The sequence below is a fragment of the Andrographis paniculata genome, unplaced genomic scaffold, assembly GCF_009805555.1.
Source record: "Andrographis paniculata isolate CXL003 unplaced genomic scaffold, ASM980555v1 Contig86END, whole genome shotgun sequence".
Taxonomy (NCBI): domain Eukaryota; kingdom Viridiplantae; phylum Streptophyta; class Magnoliopsida; order Lamiales; family Acanthaceae; genus Andrographis; species Andrographis paniculata.
Genome location: NW_026137624.1, coordinates 818,415 through 837,039, shown reverse-complemented (window position 1 = coordinate 837,039; position 18,625 = coordinate 818,415). Strand labels below are relative to the sequence as shown.

Here is an 18,625-nt window from a genome sequence, read left to right as displayed (position 1 = left end):
AAATAATATTTTTATAAAATAATAATAATAAACGGACATGTTTATTAGATTACAAAAGTTTTTTTGTTTTTTAATTTAAACATAAGGATTTTAAAAAAATATAAAGCGGATCAAACGATGGAATTATTAATTTAACGAAATTGAATTTTATTCCTAATTTTTAATTTTGATTATAATCTTTGATTTAAAAATTATGAATATAAGATTAATGGCTTAGATATATTTTAGTATATATTTTATTTATAATACAAATTAGAATATTATCCAAAACTTTTTGAAAAATAGAAATTATAAATGACTTTTCTAAGAGCAATAACAACAAATATTTTTTTGAAATCTTCTCCACCTGTCACCAAATAGTTTTTGCAAAGCCAAAAATACAAATTACACAATAAGTATTAAAGCAAGGCCATTTTTGAACAGCTTCTTCGACCCGGCCTGGACCAGTAGAGGCCCTATCGACCGTCCTTTTTTCTTTCTCCTTCCTTCTCCCCCAAATGCAATTTTTGGAAGGACAATTTTGGTTGTCTTCATCGCTGTGCACGCCAACCCTCGGTGTCGACGTCTCCGTTGGATCAGCAATCGTCCTCATCATCGTCGTCAGTTGAAAGTAAAATATGTATGTTCTTTACACTCCAAGAACTCAAACTTAATGTTGAGGGTTTATGGATTTTCTGTGCTCGCTCTCAATTGTATTTAAGCTCTTTTGTGCACGAAATATTCCAATTTCCATAAACCCAATTCAACCCGTTTGAAATTTATTCCGACCAGCACTCGTTCTTGCCTTTCTTTTTATTTTTGGAATGTGAACTAGCTCAGATTGTTTTTTGTATTCCTCGTTTTATTAATTTGGTTTTTCGATATTTTTTGTGGCGATTTATTGTTGAATATTTGTTGTTTGGTCGAACTTTTCTGTTGATGCGATATTGGTTTTGAATAATTCCTCGATTGAGTTTGTTTTTTAATGAAATTATTTGAGGGTTTACAAATATTGACGATTTGGTGTAATAAATTGCAAATTCTATGATGAAATTAAGGTTAAGATAGATCGGTTGCTATTGATTTTGATGGATATATTGTCTATATTACTTGCAAAATTTACAATTTTGAGATTATGGTTCCATCTAGTTCGAACATTTATGAGCAAAACAACAATTCCCTAATTGTTATTGTTGGTTTGATGAATTTTGAGTACAATGACAAATGCATTTCCCGGCCTCAATTTGTTTGGATGTGTTTTTCAATTTTCAACTTCAATGTTCCATTTGAATAATGCAATCAAAACTTTATTAATAGCTTAATCAAGTTTTCGTAGCTACTGTAATTGATACTAGTGTCTTTTTTTATGTACATTATTGGTTATACATAATTCGAAATTAAATTCAATTATTTCTTCTTTAGGTATGAGCAATGGCGGATGAAGACGAAAGCCATGGAGATAATGAGGTACACGAGATTAATAATCTATCCAAGTCAAATAACAAGTTTTCTCAAAAACCTCTCAATAATTGAAACATGGATGAGGATGTGGAATAGACCAACACATAGTGCAACGTGACAACTGATGCTCGAGTTGGTGTTGGCCAAAAGAAATAGAGATTTTTTGGACGTATATGTGAGACTTTCGTTGTTTTAATGGAAGAAAACATAGAATAAGTAGACTTGAAAATAAGAGAATTCCTGGTGGATGTGAGAGCTGGCGGATGGAGATCCGATCGCAATGTACCAAATAGATTGCTATACGTGTCCAAGCACAACCATAGTATCGTAGATGTTAGAATCCAGCAGACTTCGTAAGTCATTTTTCTATTTCTATTACAATTTTTAGTTTTTTACTCCGATTGAATTCTTTATATTAATAGTAACCGGAGAGTGATAGTCAACATGCATATCTTGAAAAACACAAGACGGTCTTCAAGTTCGAGTTATATTGGTATATCGTAAAAGATCAGCCCAAATGGTTGGAATTTGTTGTTGGAAATAAAGGCAAAACACCCGATTGATGTTCTGAGGTTAAAAAGAACATCTTGAGAAAAGGTCTGCAAGTGATAATGTTGATAAACTCTCCCCAAAGACCTATGTTGATTCAACTACTGGAGCATTACAAATGGTTAAGATGCAAGGACAAGATGTTCATCTTTTGTCAGATTTAGGCAGATCTTCTACAATTGATTTAGAACGTCCAATTGGTGTTAAATAGGCCAAGACAAGTGATAAACTAAACAATCAGAAGAAGCGTAGATTGAAAAGGCTTGATGAGTCTCAAGCTTCGGTAACAAAAATTATCATTGCTGGTTTAATGACTATGGACTCCGAGAGCTGTGAAAGGTGGTCAGCATCGGAGGCTTTTGAATGCAAAAAGAAACGAAAGAATGAAGAACGCTTGTCTATAAGAGCTGAGAATGAGGTAATTTTGTTTTTTTTTTGTTTTAAGGCAATTATTTTTGTTAACTTTTACTAAGAGCCCACAATGAATCTAATGAAAAATATTTACTATTCTTCTATTAGCATACAATGAAAATGACTTGAGAAACTGGTTTATTGACCAAAGAGTTCAAGGATATTGACAAAAAGGTGATCGTTGCATGGGAAAAAATTTTAAGAGCTGGATCCTAATAATTTGGTGACAGAGGTAGACATAAGATGCCATACAATTAGAAAACAACTGGTGGATAATTACGAAGCCACTTTTGGAAGTGTGTATGTATCTCTACAATATTATTTTGTATGTTATATGTGGCTAATATCGATTTTATTTTTATAGCGATGCTTGAAACCTTGATTGCAAGTCGAGTGGCGGATTTGAAAGACACGGTGGAAGTTGGCCTAAGAGTCGGGCAAGGTGAAAGTAGAAAATTCCTTCTCAATGAAGACAACACTACTGAAGGCATTTAATAATAGTACAGTTGGACCGTTGAAACTGAGACTGGGAATTGTGTTGATTCTTTGTTGTTTGTTTACAATGTTGAAGGTTAGATTCTCGTTTTTGGAATGTGCATATCGGTTGTAGGTATCCTTGTGTGGAGAATTGCGTTGAAGTTTTAACAATTTAGTGTAGATTTGTTTATTGCTGTTAATGTTAAAGATAATTGTTGGACCATTGAGCAGTCAACTAAAGATAGTTTGCTACTATTAATCTTAATGTGCATATATATATTTGAAGAATATGGCTTTGTTTATTTAGAGTGTATAAGGATCTTGCATATGTTTATTTAAAGTGTATAGGGTGGTAGACGATGATAATGTATGCTTTCAAAGTGTATGGCTTTGTTTAATTAATATTTACGGACAATCCAATTTTTGGAAAAAAAATATCATATAAATATTGTATATTTTTTATAAACTATCATATATAATGAAAAATATATTATTAGAATTTGAAGTATTAGTAGTAGTGTATATCAAATCGAATATAACCATCCAATTCCTTATCTATACTAAAATTTGTTAGGTTCCACATCCATGCAGTTCTACATTTCTTTTTCATACGATAAAGGATATTGCCCCAGCCTTTAATTTAAATGACAAAAGAAATATGCTTACACTAGCCAAAAACATAGATTGAAGATCACAACATCTGCTTACACTTTAATTTATTTAGTAATTTCAAACAAGACAAATATATCAATGAATAAATCAAATGGGGGATGAAACGAACACTTACTGTTGGCACCACCATACCGAGCAACAACATACACAAACCTCTGAAAGACGTTATCATTCAACCAAAAGATGTAACAATTTTTTCCATATTCTACTTCATTCCTACAATCATATCATTCTTCACAATTGTATTTTAACTGAATAATTTAAAACCGTGTAATAGATTATGAAAAATTATTGAACTCTCGAAAAATTGTATTTCCAATATAAAAATACAAAATCACATGTATGACATAAATACATATATGTATCAATATATACACTATGGGTATACCTTGTAGTCGTGCAAATGTTAGCCCATCTTCGAGCCATGGTAGCTCCATGTGACAACCCGGCCCCTAAAACACACAAAACTAGGCGTGTCAGGATTAGACTGGCCACATAAGTCAACACGAGTCCTTCCAATATATTTTGTTCTCACTCATGCGCACCCTGAGAGACTTCCCGGGGTCACTCATCGTAAAATTTCTCTAGAGCAACCACGTTAAACTCTAGAGTTCTTTTAGTAGAGCTCCTAAAAAAGAATGTGCAGATTGTTGATATGAGTAATCTATTCAATCAATATACTTACTATTCAATCTCAGATGGCCTGGCACCAGGTCATCCGCGGGAGTAGGCCTAGCACTGGCCCCAACTCTGGAGGTATTACATCCTCCCCCTACTTATGAATTCAAGGTCCACGTTGCGCCTCAAGGATCTGTCAACTGCTAGTTCCTTCAACAGTCAGGTCAACAACTATGAGTTGTCGCAGGTCGACTCTGATACCAAATGTGACACCCCGACCTACAAGCCACGCAAATTCGGGCGTGTCAGGTTAGAATAACCTCATAAGTCAACATGAGTCTTTCCAGCGCGCTTTTGTCCTCACTTACGTGCACCCTGAGAGACTTTTCAAGAGGTCCCCCATCCTCAAATTACTATAGGAAAAACACACTTAACTCTAGAGTTCTTTCAATATGGCTCCTGAAAAAGAATGTGTACATTGTTGACATGAGTAACTGACTATTCAACTTTTTGAAAATATTTCTAAGAAAGAAAATGGTGTCAAGACGCTGCTCTACTCTTTCTTCCTTCACCAAGTTCTTATTTTGGAATAATCTTTTTAGAAGGGACAATTTTCTTTTCTAACTTTCTAACTAGAGCATACACTCTAGAAAGAAAGCATTATTCTACTAGCTAAGAGGTGTATCAGCAAGAACTAGTTTTATTAATTTGATTTTTCGATATTTTTTGTGGCGATTTATTGTTGAATATTTGTTTGGTCGAACTTTTCTGTTGATGCGATATTGGTTTTGAGCGATTCCTCGATTGAGTTTGTTTTTTAATGAAATTATTTGAGGGTTTACAAATATTGACGATTTGGTGTAAGAAATTGCAAATTCTCTGATGAAATTAAGGTTAAGATAGATCGGTTGCTATTGATTTTGATGGATATATTGTCTATATTACTTGCAAAATTTACAATTTTAAGATTATGGTTCCATCTAGTTCGAACATATATGAGCAAAACAACAATTCCCTAATTGTTATTGTTGGTTTGATGAATTTTGAGTACAATGAAAAATGCATTTCCCGGCCTCAATTTGTTTGGATGTGTTTTTCAATTTTCAACTTCAATGTTCCATTTGAATAATGCAATCAAAACTGTATTAATAGCGTAATCAAGTTTTCGTAGTTACTATAATTGATACTAGTGTCTTTTTTTATGTACATTCTTGGTTATACATAATTCGAAATTAAATTCAATTATTTCTTCTTTAGGTATGAGCAATGGCGGATGAAGACGAAAGCCATGGAGATAATGAGGTACACGAGATTAATAATTTATCCAAGTCAAATAACAATTTTTCTCAAAAACCTCCCAATACAACCGCCTTCCCGTAATTTAATCCCAACTTGAGCCAACAAGCACATGCCGTCCCCAATCACCTCGTATATGAGTTTCAGCCACCCATTTTCATTAATGCAGTGGTACCCCCAAACTAGTAATCCTCTATTCTACTCAAACATGTGGAGTTTCATCTCACCTAGTGCTTCATCTCAGCTATCATACCATGAAACTCAATCATCATAAGCCGTTGCATCACCATTTTGTCCTTTCCATCCACCGATCCACAATCAAAGTCCTTTACAAGTCAATAATCTTTGTAGGTCGTTAGAGACCAACCAATGTGCAAATAATAATTGGAACATGGATGGGGATGTGGAATAGACCAACACATGGTGCAACGTGACAACTGATGCTCGAGTTGGTGTTGGCCAAAAGAAATAGAGATTTTGTGGACATATATGTGAGACTTTCGTTGTTTTAATGGAAGAAAACATAGAGTAAGTAGACTTAAAAATAAGAGAATTCCTGGTGGATGTGAGAGCTGGGGGATGGAGATCCGATCGCAATGTACCAAATAGATTGCTATATGTGTCCAAGCACAACCACAGTATCATAGATGTTAGAACCCAACAGACTTCGTAAGTCATTTTTCTATTTCTATTACAATTTTTAGTTTTTTACTCCGATTGAATTCTTTATATTAATAGTAACCGGAGAGTTATAGTCAACATGCATATCTTCAAACAACACAAGACGGTCTTCAAGTTCGAGTTATATTGGTATATCGTAAAAGATCAGCCCAAATGGTTGGAATTTGTTGTTGTAAATAAAGGCAAAACACCCGATTTATTACGGGATAGCTCGCTCAACTAGGTCGGTTGGCCCACCTAACCGAAAGGGGAGTGGGTAAGTGGGCTCCTTTCACTAATGTGCTTTTGTTTTGGTAAAGGAGGACAAGAAGTTTTTGAGCTCTTTATTCAACCTCGGGGTTTCACATCATCTCTGACTCATATCACTATTCAACTCCTGAGGTATTATACTCCAATTCTCAACACTTTTGATTCTTCCCCCCATCATATATTCATTCCAATCATTACGTTTTTCTCTTTTTTCCCAATACCTACAACTTATCTGTTTTTAATACTATCATCATCCTTGTATATATAGGCCACACTTACCTTGCCGACTCGCCTACACACACTTGAACCCTTCTCTTTTCCCCACCTCTAAGCTCTTTGATGGTCACAACCTTACCAATTTCTCCGATTCTCAGCTGGACATCTTCAACTCCATTTCTAAGCTCTTCGAATGCTCACAACCATACCCGTACCCATCTTGAACTCCATCTTCATCTTGGATTGGTGGACGTTGTCGATTGTGCAGATGAGCATAATTTGTGCCAGACCATACATATTTGTGGTGATTACATTTGTGCATATTCATTGAGGTTTTAATACTCCTTCAACCCTGATGATTCATAAACCTCTTGTACATATTGTAAGCCATTATAGTATGACGAGGTGAATACTATTATAGCTACCGACTTTACACTAAACCAATATGCATGATAAACAAAATACATAAAGTATTACAACCGTAGGTAGTTTGAAGTAGAATTACATAATACTTCTTAATTAAAGAGACATACTGTCAAACAACTATTACAAGATTGTTAAAAACAAATGCATAGTTTTGCATTACATAATTAACATAATTATATGCACCTCATACATGTTCGCCACCGTAAATCATCCATTGATGATTCATGAGATTTTCCCGCAACCAATCAGTTACGTCCATGTTCCGAATTCTTTCTATTTGAACCCGATACAAAAAAAGACTTCGTTGACGATTGTATCACGCATCGGCATGCCCTGATCTTCTTCCGTGGGTGATGTCCATTTTGGTAAATCTTGGCTACGTTCATTTTAGACAACCATGTTGTGCAGTATTATAATACACGTAGTTATTATGTGAAGTAAGTCGGATATATTCCTTTGCCTAGCCGGCATCTGCAAAATGCATCATTTCTTTTGTAAAACACCAAAATTCTGTTCAATATCTTCACAACATGCTTCCTGCAATATCGTAAAAGCTCGCTCCTTGGCGGTTACAAGATTTCTCACCGCTTGCATGAATATCGCATGCCTAGGATATATCTCATCTATCAAGTAGTATGAGAGGTTATAGCATGTTCCATTCACCTCGTATTCCACTAGAGGTGTTGTGCAATCCATGTATTTATTGAACAAAGGGAAAAAATCTAAAATTGTTACATCGTTGTTTGTACCCGGCATACCAAAAAATGCATGCCAAATACATAAGTCCTGGAAAGCAGCAACCTCCACGATAAGCGTTGGATATCCATATCGGCCATTGTATTGTCCTCTCCAAGTAATAGGACACGCATCCTACCGCCAATTCATACAATCTAATGAACCTATCATACCAAGAAAACCACGTTGCGAACTTTCAGCCAATAATTGGGATATATCGTCAGGAGCGGGATCTCGTAAATATTGTTGTTTAGAAAGGGTAATCATCGTATTGAAAAAGTCTATTGTTGTATTCTTAATTTTTGACGCTCTTATTTTTATCACGTCATTAACACTGTAAAAATTCAAGCCATATGCAAGAATATGTAGTGCCGCCATAACCTTTTTGAGAGGTGAAAGACCAATCCTACTCGTACAATCACTAAATTGTGAAATATATGAATTATTATTACACACAGCCGATAGAATTCTGGAGAAAATGCCCCGACGCATGCAAAAATGCCGTCTGAAGTAAGATTCTGGGAAACGAGGCGTATCTCACAACTAGTATGTCTAGAGCTTCTCATGTCTCCTTTTCCTATCTTGATAAATATAGTTCCTTCGTGATGTTGTATTTTTTATTTCATACTGAGATATTTAAGGGAGTAAATCTCAGTAGCCTTTGAATGTTCATCTGTTATTTGAAATAACCATTGTTGCCTCATGAGTCTTTCACTCTTTTTACGCCTATTGACTGGCCAAAAGTAAGCCTCCTTATCACAGAGACTAACATCGTCGCCACTCTCCATCAATGAGGCAGCCGATAATATTCTATTGGACAAAAACTTTCAAAACGAAGCATATATTTGAAACTTACCCTCAATATATTAACACCAAGCAAATGGTTGAAAAAAAATTATTGCAGTTTATTGACACGAAGCATATGTTTGAAATATACCTCAACATCATAAGAGAAAGTGAGAGAATTGCAATTGTTCTTGCCTTTACAACCACTACAACTAAATCCAGATTCGGAAGCAACAATAGATATAGGAATGTAGAGAAAATCTTGAGACATAAAAGAAATAGCTGAATAAAGTGGATGATGCTTCCATAAATATTGAAGAATATCTACCTTCTCAGTCCTATTAATCTTTTTTCTTCTAAATAAACTTCCAGCTCCGATTTTTGTACTTTTGAATCAAATTCGCTATTCGAATCAAATTCCTACAAACAAACAAACAAGTGAAATAATATATTTAATTTGAGAATAATATTGAATATAATTCAAGCATCTTTTTTTTAACAAGTTAACATATAGCATTTAATCATGAAATATAATTTAATATAAAAGAGATGAATCGTACCGAGAAAAAGCTTTCATTTTCTTTCTTTAATTCCACTTACAAGTTATTTTCTTAAGATGTGGGATTAAGTCTCTTTCTTAAAGAATGAGATGATGAAGAAGATGAAACTTGAGAATATTTATCAAAAAGGTTAAACAACCTTTGATGAATTTTCATAACCTCAATTACTTCTCGATCACCATAAAGTTTTCTATACGCCCATTCTTCAAACTGAAGCATGTACCGAGGATATAGAATAACAACTATTGCCAATGCCTTATTAAAATTAGACCAATACATCTCGAACTTCCCCAACATTTTATTTGTCATACTTATTATGAAATCTTCAACATCACTTCCACTTTTACTTTCAAACTATGATAAATCAAAGTCACCAATGGAAAAAAATAAGTTTGAAGTGGGATATTTTTTTCCAGAAAATAAAGAAGTCAAATGATAAAGAGATCTCAAGAACTTGCATAACCTTTCAATCTTTGTCCATTCTAATTCATCCAGGCAAAAAATATAAGTAGAATCACTCATCTCAATATATTGGAATGTAGTTTTGCAATAAAGCATGCTCGAAAAATATTGAATTCCATATTGTAGGCACATCTTGTCTCAACCCTTGTTTACTATCCAAAGATAGACTTTTGACACATTCAAGAATTTTTTTTCTTTTTTTGCTTTGAGATCCCCGCAATAATTTAACATTTTTTCAAACCTTTTCAACTATTGTATCGACAACCTTTAAACCATATTGCACAATCAAATTCAAAATATGTTCACAATAACGAATATGAAATAAATCACCATTCAAAATGAGTGCTTTCCTACTATTCAACTTATCTTTCAACCATCTCACACAACTATCATTTGCAGAAGCATTATCCAATATAAATGTTGACAATCTTTAAAGAATACCCCACTGAGAAAGGATACATAATTTTTATAAGCTAATAATGCACTAGTGTGAGGATAAGATATGTAACTCAAACACAAAATAAATTTTCATAAGAGCCAATCACTGTCAACAAAATGACTAGTTATTGCAAAATAGTTATCACTATTAATCGTTGTCCAAAAATCTAAAGTCAAACTAGTTCTACCAGTACTAGTTGTCAATAGAGACATAATGTTGTTCCTCTCCATGTTGTATAATTTTAAAATATTATTCTTTGTCGTATTTCTAGTGATTAACTGCACATCAAGACGAAGATATTGAAAACATGCTCTAATACCTTCATATTTAACAAATCGGAATGGCAAGTTATGCATGGCCATGGCAACCACAACTAATTTTCTAAATTTTTCATGATCAAATGTACTATCAGAAAAAGACATGGTATCTTGATTGGATAATAGCAACATCTGACCTACATCTATTGTATTTTTTGCAGCACATTTATTCATATGCCAAAGTAAATGTCTCGTTCTCTCACTAGAAGAAGAAATGAAAGTATTGTGGCTACTTACATTTTGCTCATGGTTTCGTCTTGTCTTTACAATGAAGCTTATCAAAATGATATCAACATTTTTATCTTCCTTTTCTCTTTTTTGTTATTGTTTCTGTATGATTTATTTTTTTATGATGCTGCAATAGAATCGTCATTTGTTGAATCCCCACCTTCAAAATCCATCAATATCTTCTTCTATATTATTCATGTTATCATCATCAAAATTGGTATTAGAATCATTAGAGTGTACAATATAAATATTTTTCATTACCTACATGAACAAAATACAAATTAGTCAATAGTGCACTTGATAATACAAATAAATATAAAAAAACTACACCTATGTAACAAAAATAATAAACAAATTAAGGACAAAATAACTAAATCAACAAATGAAAGGAATAATAACCAAATCAATAAATTAATGGTAAGATAAAAAAAAATGCAAGATTCCAATTATCATATTTTACGGTATAGGAATCAAACATCTACCAAAAAAGGAGAACTATAAACTAAAAAAAAAAAAAAAAGGAGAAATACATCCTACAGAAATCACACATCGATAAAAAAACTAAAACTTAAAGATAAGACTTAATCAAACTCAAATGTTAAATTTAAAAACTAAAAATTAACATATATATATTGATCGAAGATTTTTGGAGAGTTTTTAAAATATCTTTTAAGATACAAAAAAAATGATATATGAAAATAGTGTCGTGCGTGTTCGTGTAGTAACTCCAAAAAGTTCGTCAAAAATAAAAAAATCTCTTTAACCGGTGAGTGTCCGGGTCGAACTCAGGGAATATGCGAATATCCTATATTTAATTAGAAAAAGTGCAATGAGTTAATGCAATCGAAGAAACTGAAAAGATCAATTGCAGGAATTAAATCTAACTAAAAAAAGATAAAATATACGTATCTCGAAAGGGATGAAGCGAGGCGTTTGTGTCTGACTTTTGCGTTCCTTAATGACTAGATTTCCATGGATGAAATGAGCGGGATGACGATAGCGTGATAGCGGAAAATATATGTATAATTGCGGGGCGGCTCGGAGAAATGAATGTGATCGCATTTGCTCGCTTAAGCTGATTATCGACTCGGTTGGTACTTGATCTTGGGGGATTTACAACGAGGCTTCAGCGACACCCGGCGAAGAACATTATAAGCAAGAAACCCTACTGTCACTAGGAATCTCTATGACCCAATAGACCCCCGCCTATGCCCCATGAATTATTCTTCCAACCGTTCCGCTAGTGGCTCTACCCCTTTTATTACCTCTCTTTAATCAAAATCGAATTTAGAACAGCAACTAAGCAGGTCGACAAGGCTCCCGCGTACTTAGCTACGTTGAACTACCCGGAAACCGCTTTTGGCGCATAACAGGGCTGAAATAGTCGATTCTTCTGTCGCCCTTCCGCAACCTTGTCGAAATCCAACTTGAACAATTCAAATCGAACATGGAATTTTTGGGTGAAGGTGAGGTGGAGAAATATGATAGGAATTTTACTAGCTAAAATACTATGCTGGAATTAAAAGAAAAAGGGGGAGAAAATGAAAATCTCGTATTATTAAACTAGATAAAAATACGGAAGAAAAGAAAATGAAGAAAATGCAATGTATGTTATTGTGTATATATGGTGTGTATGTATATCTATGGTGTATCTTTATCTATCTATGGTCTATATATATATATATATATGGTACAATTAGAGGGGATATTTATAGGGGGAAAAGCTTCTAGAAGCTTGACGGTTACAACCGCCGATAAATAACTAATTCTAAAAATAACTACTAACTATCTCTAAAAATAACCATAAATAACTAACTCTAAAAATAGCTACTAATATAACTACTAATAACTACCTATTTTCTAGAAGGTTTTAGAATAAAAATTACACAAAAATAGCCAAAAATTGGCTAAAAAGTAGTGCAGGAATTTAATTAAGGGAGCTGGGAGAGTGTAGTAAATGCAGGAGCTGAGGGTGCAGGAGACATAAATGCAGCAGAATTCTGTGCAGGAATTATTGTGGCGGCGCAGTAAATGCACTGCTGACCAGCGGCAATAAATGCAGCGAGAATTAATGCAGTCGCCGCTTCGCTCACTTCCACGTATGGCTTTCCGCTCCGCTCATATTTTCGTGTCAGCCGCCGTTTGAATTCTGTGTTAGCCGCCGCTTCGCTTTCCGCGCTCGCTTGCCTTCCGCGCTCATAAATACAGCTGCCGCTCGTCTTCCGCGCTCGCTTGCCTTCCGCGCTTGCGCACTCCTATGTAGCCGCCGCTTGTCTTCCGTGCGGCCGTCGCTTGCCTTCCGTGCGGCCGTCGCTTGTCTTCCGCGCTCATAAATACAGCCGCCGCTCGCCTTCCGCGCGGCCGTCGCTTGTCTTCCGCGCGGCCGTCGCTTGTCTTCCGTGCTCGGTTGACTTTGACTTTCGCGCGTTGACTTTCTGGCGTTGACCGTTGACTTTTGTTGACTTTCACGCCGGTGACTGTTTTTTCGCTTCTGAAGCCATTTTTTCACTTTTTAAGGCCAGTTTTGGGCTCCCACATCAGTTTTCAAGCATTATTTCACCTATATAAATAATGAACATCTTATAAATATTTCTTTAAATAAATAATACTTATTAAATAAAATTAATTTAGTTAAAATTAAATACTTAAATAGCACATAAATAATGCCAAAAAATATAATTCAAGAAACACATCAATTAATTTAATTTATACACCAAAATAATTATAAATTGCACTTAAAAACTAATAAATTAATATTATACAAACAATATGAAATTAATACAATTATTAGAATAAATTAACATAAATGATATCAAAATTTGACATAAATAAATAAATAATTAAATAAATATAAGCTATAAAATATGGCAAAATCAAGAGTTATCATATATATATAATCTAACCTATTTTGGACGAAGAAACCAACCGATTTTGGCAAGATTTCAGGATGGTGCAAATGTCGAAGTCAACAAACAAATAAATTGAAGGCACGGTCGCGAAGGATGAAACATAGACAAAAACGGTGAAGAGTGAGAAAGAAAAAAAAATGAAAGAACGAGTAGAGTCTGAAGTCTGAACGAATTCAAATTGGATAAACATTAGGGATTGTTAATTTTGGTTCTTTAAAAAGTATAATTTTTTATTATATAACCTATATATATAGAATATTGCATATTGCATAAGCCTGGAAAGGGCTCCAGGGCAGCTAAAAAAGACTGCAAAGTTTAGTCTCTAGATATATATATTTTTTTAATTTATAATTTTCAAACCGGATCTGGCACGGCCCGAAACCTAAGGCCTGAGGCTGGTATAAATTTTCAATTAGGCTGGCCCGGCCCGGTCCAAATTTCTTTCGGGCTAGTTTTTTAAGCCTAAATCTGAAATTTTATTGTTGTGCTTTGAACTGACTTTCAGGCCGTGCTAAATTTTGCTAACTCTATATAATTTTTATATAATCTATATATATATATATTATGGCATATTGCATAAGCCTGGATAGGGTTCCAGGGCAGCTGGAAAAGACTGCAAAGTTTATCTCTAATTATATATAAATATATTTAATTTATAATTTTCAAACCGGGTCTGCCACGGCCCGAAACCTAGGGCCTGAGGCTGGTATAAATTTTCAATTAGGCTGGCCAAGCCCGGTCCAAATTTCTTTCGGGCTAATTTTTTAAGCCTAAATCTGAAATTTCAGTGTTGTACTTTGAACGGACTTTCAGGCCGTGCTAAATTTTGCTAACTCTAACTAGAGTATTTTTCTACAATATAAATCATTCTTGCAAGATCTTAGTCTTGGCAAACTAAGAACAAATACACAAGGATTAACATATATATTTCATTCTTGCAGACCATCATGTAATATAACATGGAGATTTTCTCCATTCGATGTTTCATCTTGTTGCACGAACATGAACACCGAATTTCATTACTTGTACATAGATGTGATGAAGTTGCATTGCCCTCGCCAATGTAAGAGTATTGTTCATTATTCGTATAAAATTGCAGTTTGGGTTTCGAGCCTCATTGTCTGCCCAAGCTAACCAGTTGCCACAAAAGTCGCACTTGAAATACCTTTTTCCTGGTTTTTTTTCACTCCTTGACACCTTAACGACACATTCTCTACCACAATGACATATAGGCATCATTGAAGTCGTGTATATGTAATCTTTTACCAAAAGCCATATGTATGAAATAAGATTAAAATGGACATGAACTAACAATAGCAAAACCTCAAAACTTATAGAATTGTTGTCAAGGGTTGTTCCCATGTGTAGTCGCTAGATTAGGTGTGTTTTGTTTCGATTTTGGTTTTTTCAAGTTGGTTGGGGCTGAGCCTAACCAAAACTAGTTCAATATTTTTGTTTTTACTCGATTTCGTTAATAAAACTTCAGATCCGTTTATACTTTTAAAATAACAAGTGGTATAAGAGTATTTTGGTGTATTTTTGCTTTCGAAATCGAGTTTTCTTTTTGTTTTTGGGGTTTTTCGGTTGTAAATATTTAGATCTACAAAAAGGATCTAGTTGAATCGAACTATTTTAAGTGTTTTTGATTCTTTTCCTTGTAGATCTATCTAATATTGGTTGTAAATCATTAGATCTATCAAGGATCTGGTTGAATCGAACTGTTTTAAAGTGTTTCGATTCTTTTCCTTGTAGATCTGCTCAAAATTGGCCGAAATCTCATTCGATCCTTGCTCTCTAGCCTCAGTCGAGTGCGATTTGTGTTAATCGTGACTTAATCGCTACTAATTGTGTAGTTTGGTTAAGTTTGAGTCTAGATTTGATTAGTTTGCTACAAAATCGTTTTATTTTTTATAAACGAATTTTTTTTCAAACTTTCTTTAATAATAAGTGTAAATCGGGTTAAGTTGCCTCTGTTTTGTAAAGTTTTGTTAAAGATCCTTGCGGATCTATAATTGGGGAGTCAAAATCTAAAAGATGTTTTAAATCTTAAAATTTTGGTAAATATCTTTGAAGATCTTTGTATTTTCAAACTAAATCTCGTTTGAAATCTTCAAAATCTTTAAGCCTTGCTTTGTTTGTGTTCATTTTTTTAGTCGGCATTGTGTAATATTCTATTTGTTTCGGGGATTTTAACAATCTGTTAGAAGAGAAACATATTTCTGTAGTTTCTTTTTTTTTTTTTTTGTGTGTGTGTGAAACTATATTTGGCTAACCCCTATTTTCTACAAAAAGAGAATAGGTTTGTTTTTTGTGTTTTCCCTACTGTTTTGTATGAATATAAAATTTTTGTTGTTGTGCTACAAGGGTAACCCCTTCACTCACATTGTTTATTATTTTTTTATTTTTGAATTAATTTCTGCATTTTTTTGCGTCCAAAAATAAATTGTAAAGGCTATTGTGAAACCAAGGTTACTAAACTCCGATCCTCACTTTGTGAGTGATTCTCGAGTACCTCGGTTGAATAGTCACGAATGTATGTTGTAATAGTTAGGTGATATATTTCTTTGATTGCCTAATTGCTTGTTGTGATTATCTGCTGTGTGTGATAATCTGTGTTTGTTTTTGTTTCGTGTAACTTGCGTGTCATATATTATGTTTTTGTGTGAAAGTTAAAATAAATAATTTTCTGAAATTAAAAACAGAATTGTTTTTTTTTTTAAATTAAAATCTATTTTTTTTTAAAACACCAAAATGGCTGGTAATTTTATTTTTAATATTCTGCCTTTTGATAGGAAAATGGACTTTGCGATTTGGAAACAAAAAATGAGAAGTATTTTAGTCACTCAAAGAATAATGAGAGCAATTGAGTCGGATCATGTAGCTCAAGTTCCTCTAAAGAGGAAGGCTGAGTTAGATGAAATGACTTACTCTATTATAATACTTAACTAAGATCATGTAATTAGAAAAGTAAGTAAACAAGAATCTGCTTTGGAATTATGAAACAATTGGATGAACTATACATTGAAACTTCACTCATAGTAGGTTGTATTTGCTAGAATTTTTTTTTTTTAGTTTTAAACTTGATTTGTCAAAATCAATTGATGAAAATATGGATAATTTTTCAAACTAATACAAGATATAGAACTTACTGGTGATAAAAATACTGATGATTATAGTGCTATAGTTTTGTTAAATGCAATACCTAACTCATACATGGATGTGAAATCTGTTATTAAATATGGGCGTGATTTTGTGACATTAGATGTAGTCATTAATGGGTTAAAATCTAAAGAATTAGACTTACAAATTCATAAGTCCAATAAAGGTGAAGTCATGTATACTAAAGGGATGTCTCCTTTTAGATCAAATAAAAATGGTAATTCTGGAAATATTAATAATAGTAATAAAAATCAGAATAATAGAAATAAATATAGATCTAAAAGTAGATGAAACAATAGATCTAGAACTCCAAATAAAAGGGGTAAAAGATGTTATAATTGTGGTGATCCTAACCAATTTATACGTGAGTGTCCTATAAGGAAGAATAATAACACTACAAACAGTAATAATAATGGTAGCCAACAGCATGTTAATGAGTTAGCAAATATGATATTACTTTATCAAAATTGTGGTGATGTATTTGCTATTACTATCGACTGTTTGAATGTGAACAATGTATGTATGAATGAATGGCTTATTGATTATGGATGCACTTACCATATGACTCCATTAAAATCGATTTTTTGTGAATACAAAACTTTAGAAAATTGCACTGTTTCCATGGCTGATAATAATGTTTCTAATGTGCTTGGAATTGGTAGTGTAAATTTAAATTTAACACAGGTTTTGTGCTAAAATTAAACAATGTGAGGCATGTTCCTGGTTTATCAAATAATCTGTTGTCTTGTGTTGTTTTATCATATTTAGAATTAGAGAGAAAATAGGGAAATGATTGTATTAAAATTACTAAGGGATCTTTAGTTGTGTTTAAAGCTGTAAAACGTAATAATCTGTACGTTACTTGTGCTGAACCAATTAATATGTCTGTAAACACAATAAATTCTATTAAAGAGAATAGTGATTTATGGCGTAAGAGATTAGGACACTTAAGTAATAAATGATTAGAAATTTTACATAAAAATGGATCCTTAGGAAATGTAAAATTTAATTCAGTGTTTTTTTGTGATAATTGTGTGTATAATAAACACCACAGGGTCCAATTTTTCCATCCCTCTAGTGAAAAACATGAATTATCTAAATCTGTGTTGGATTATTTACATGTTGATGTGTGGGGCCCAGCTAGTGAGCCCACATATGGTGGGTCTAGATATTTTTTATCCATTATTGATGATTTTTCTATAAAAACATGGGTATTTCTTATGAAGAATAAATCTGATGTGTTTAATATTTTCAAAAATTGGAAAATTAAAATTGAAAATCAAACTGGAAAGAAAACTGAATATCTAAGAACTCATAATGGTTTAGAATTTTGCAACTCCTAGTTTGATGATTTTTGTCAAAAAAATGGTATAAATAGACATAGGACTATCCCCTACACACCCCAGCAGAATGGGATGGCTGAAAGGATGAATCGGACTCTCTTGAAGAGAGTTCGAAGCCTTTTGGTTTCATCCGGTTTGTCTAAAAAAATTTGGGGGAAGCTGTTATGACAACAATTTATATAGTCAATAGATCACCCTCAATTCTTTTGAATGGTGCTTGTCCTGAATTTAAGTGGACTGTTAAGAAAATTGATTTTTCAAATATTCGGGTGTTTGGGTGTTATGCTTTTATATGTGTTAATAATGACAAATTAGACCCTAGAGCTGAAAAATGTGTTTTCTTGGGTTATCCGGAAGGAGTTAAGGGTTATAGATTATGGTTAAGATCTACGCCTGATTTTAAAACTATTATTAGTAAAGATGTTGTTTTCAATGAAAATGAGATGCCCTGTTTAAATATTGAAAAATCTGTTTTGGATAAATCTAAAATTAATATTGAAAATCTAGACTCTAGTAATATTCCAAATGAGGTGGAGTATAATATTGTTAGTATAGGTGGGGCAGAAAATATAGAAAGTAATGCTGAAATTCGTGTAGAATCTACTGTGAGAGGAAACTGTTATTGAAAATGATAAATAGCATTTATGAAAAT

The 18,625-nt window shown here is 33.3% G+C and overlaps 1 long non-coding RNA gene across 1 annotated transcript; it reads left to right on the top strand.

The window, feature by feature from the left end:
- Positions 1 to 447: 447 nt before the first annotated feature.
- On the top strand, positions 448 to 3,120 carry LOC127242297 (uncharacterized). Its single transcript, XR_007836764.1, has 3 exons — positions 448 to 619; positions 1,402 to 2,407; positions 2,765 to 3,120. It is a non-coding gene; the product is annotated as an uncharacterized LOC127242297 (long non-coding RNA).
- Positions 3,121 to 18,625: the final 15,505 nt, after the last annotated feature.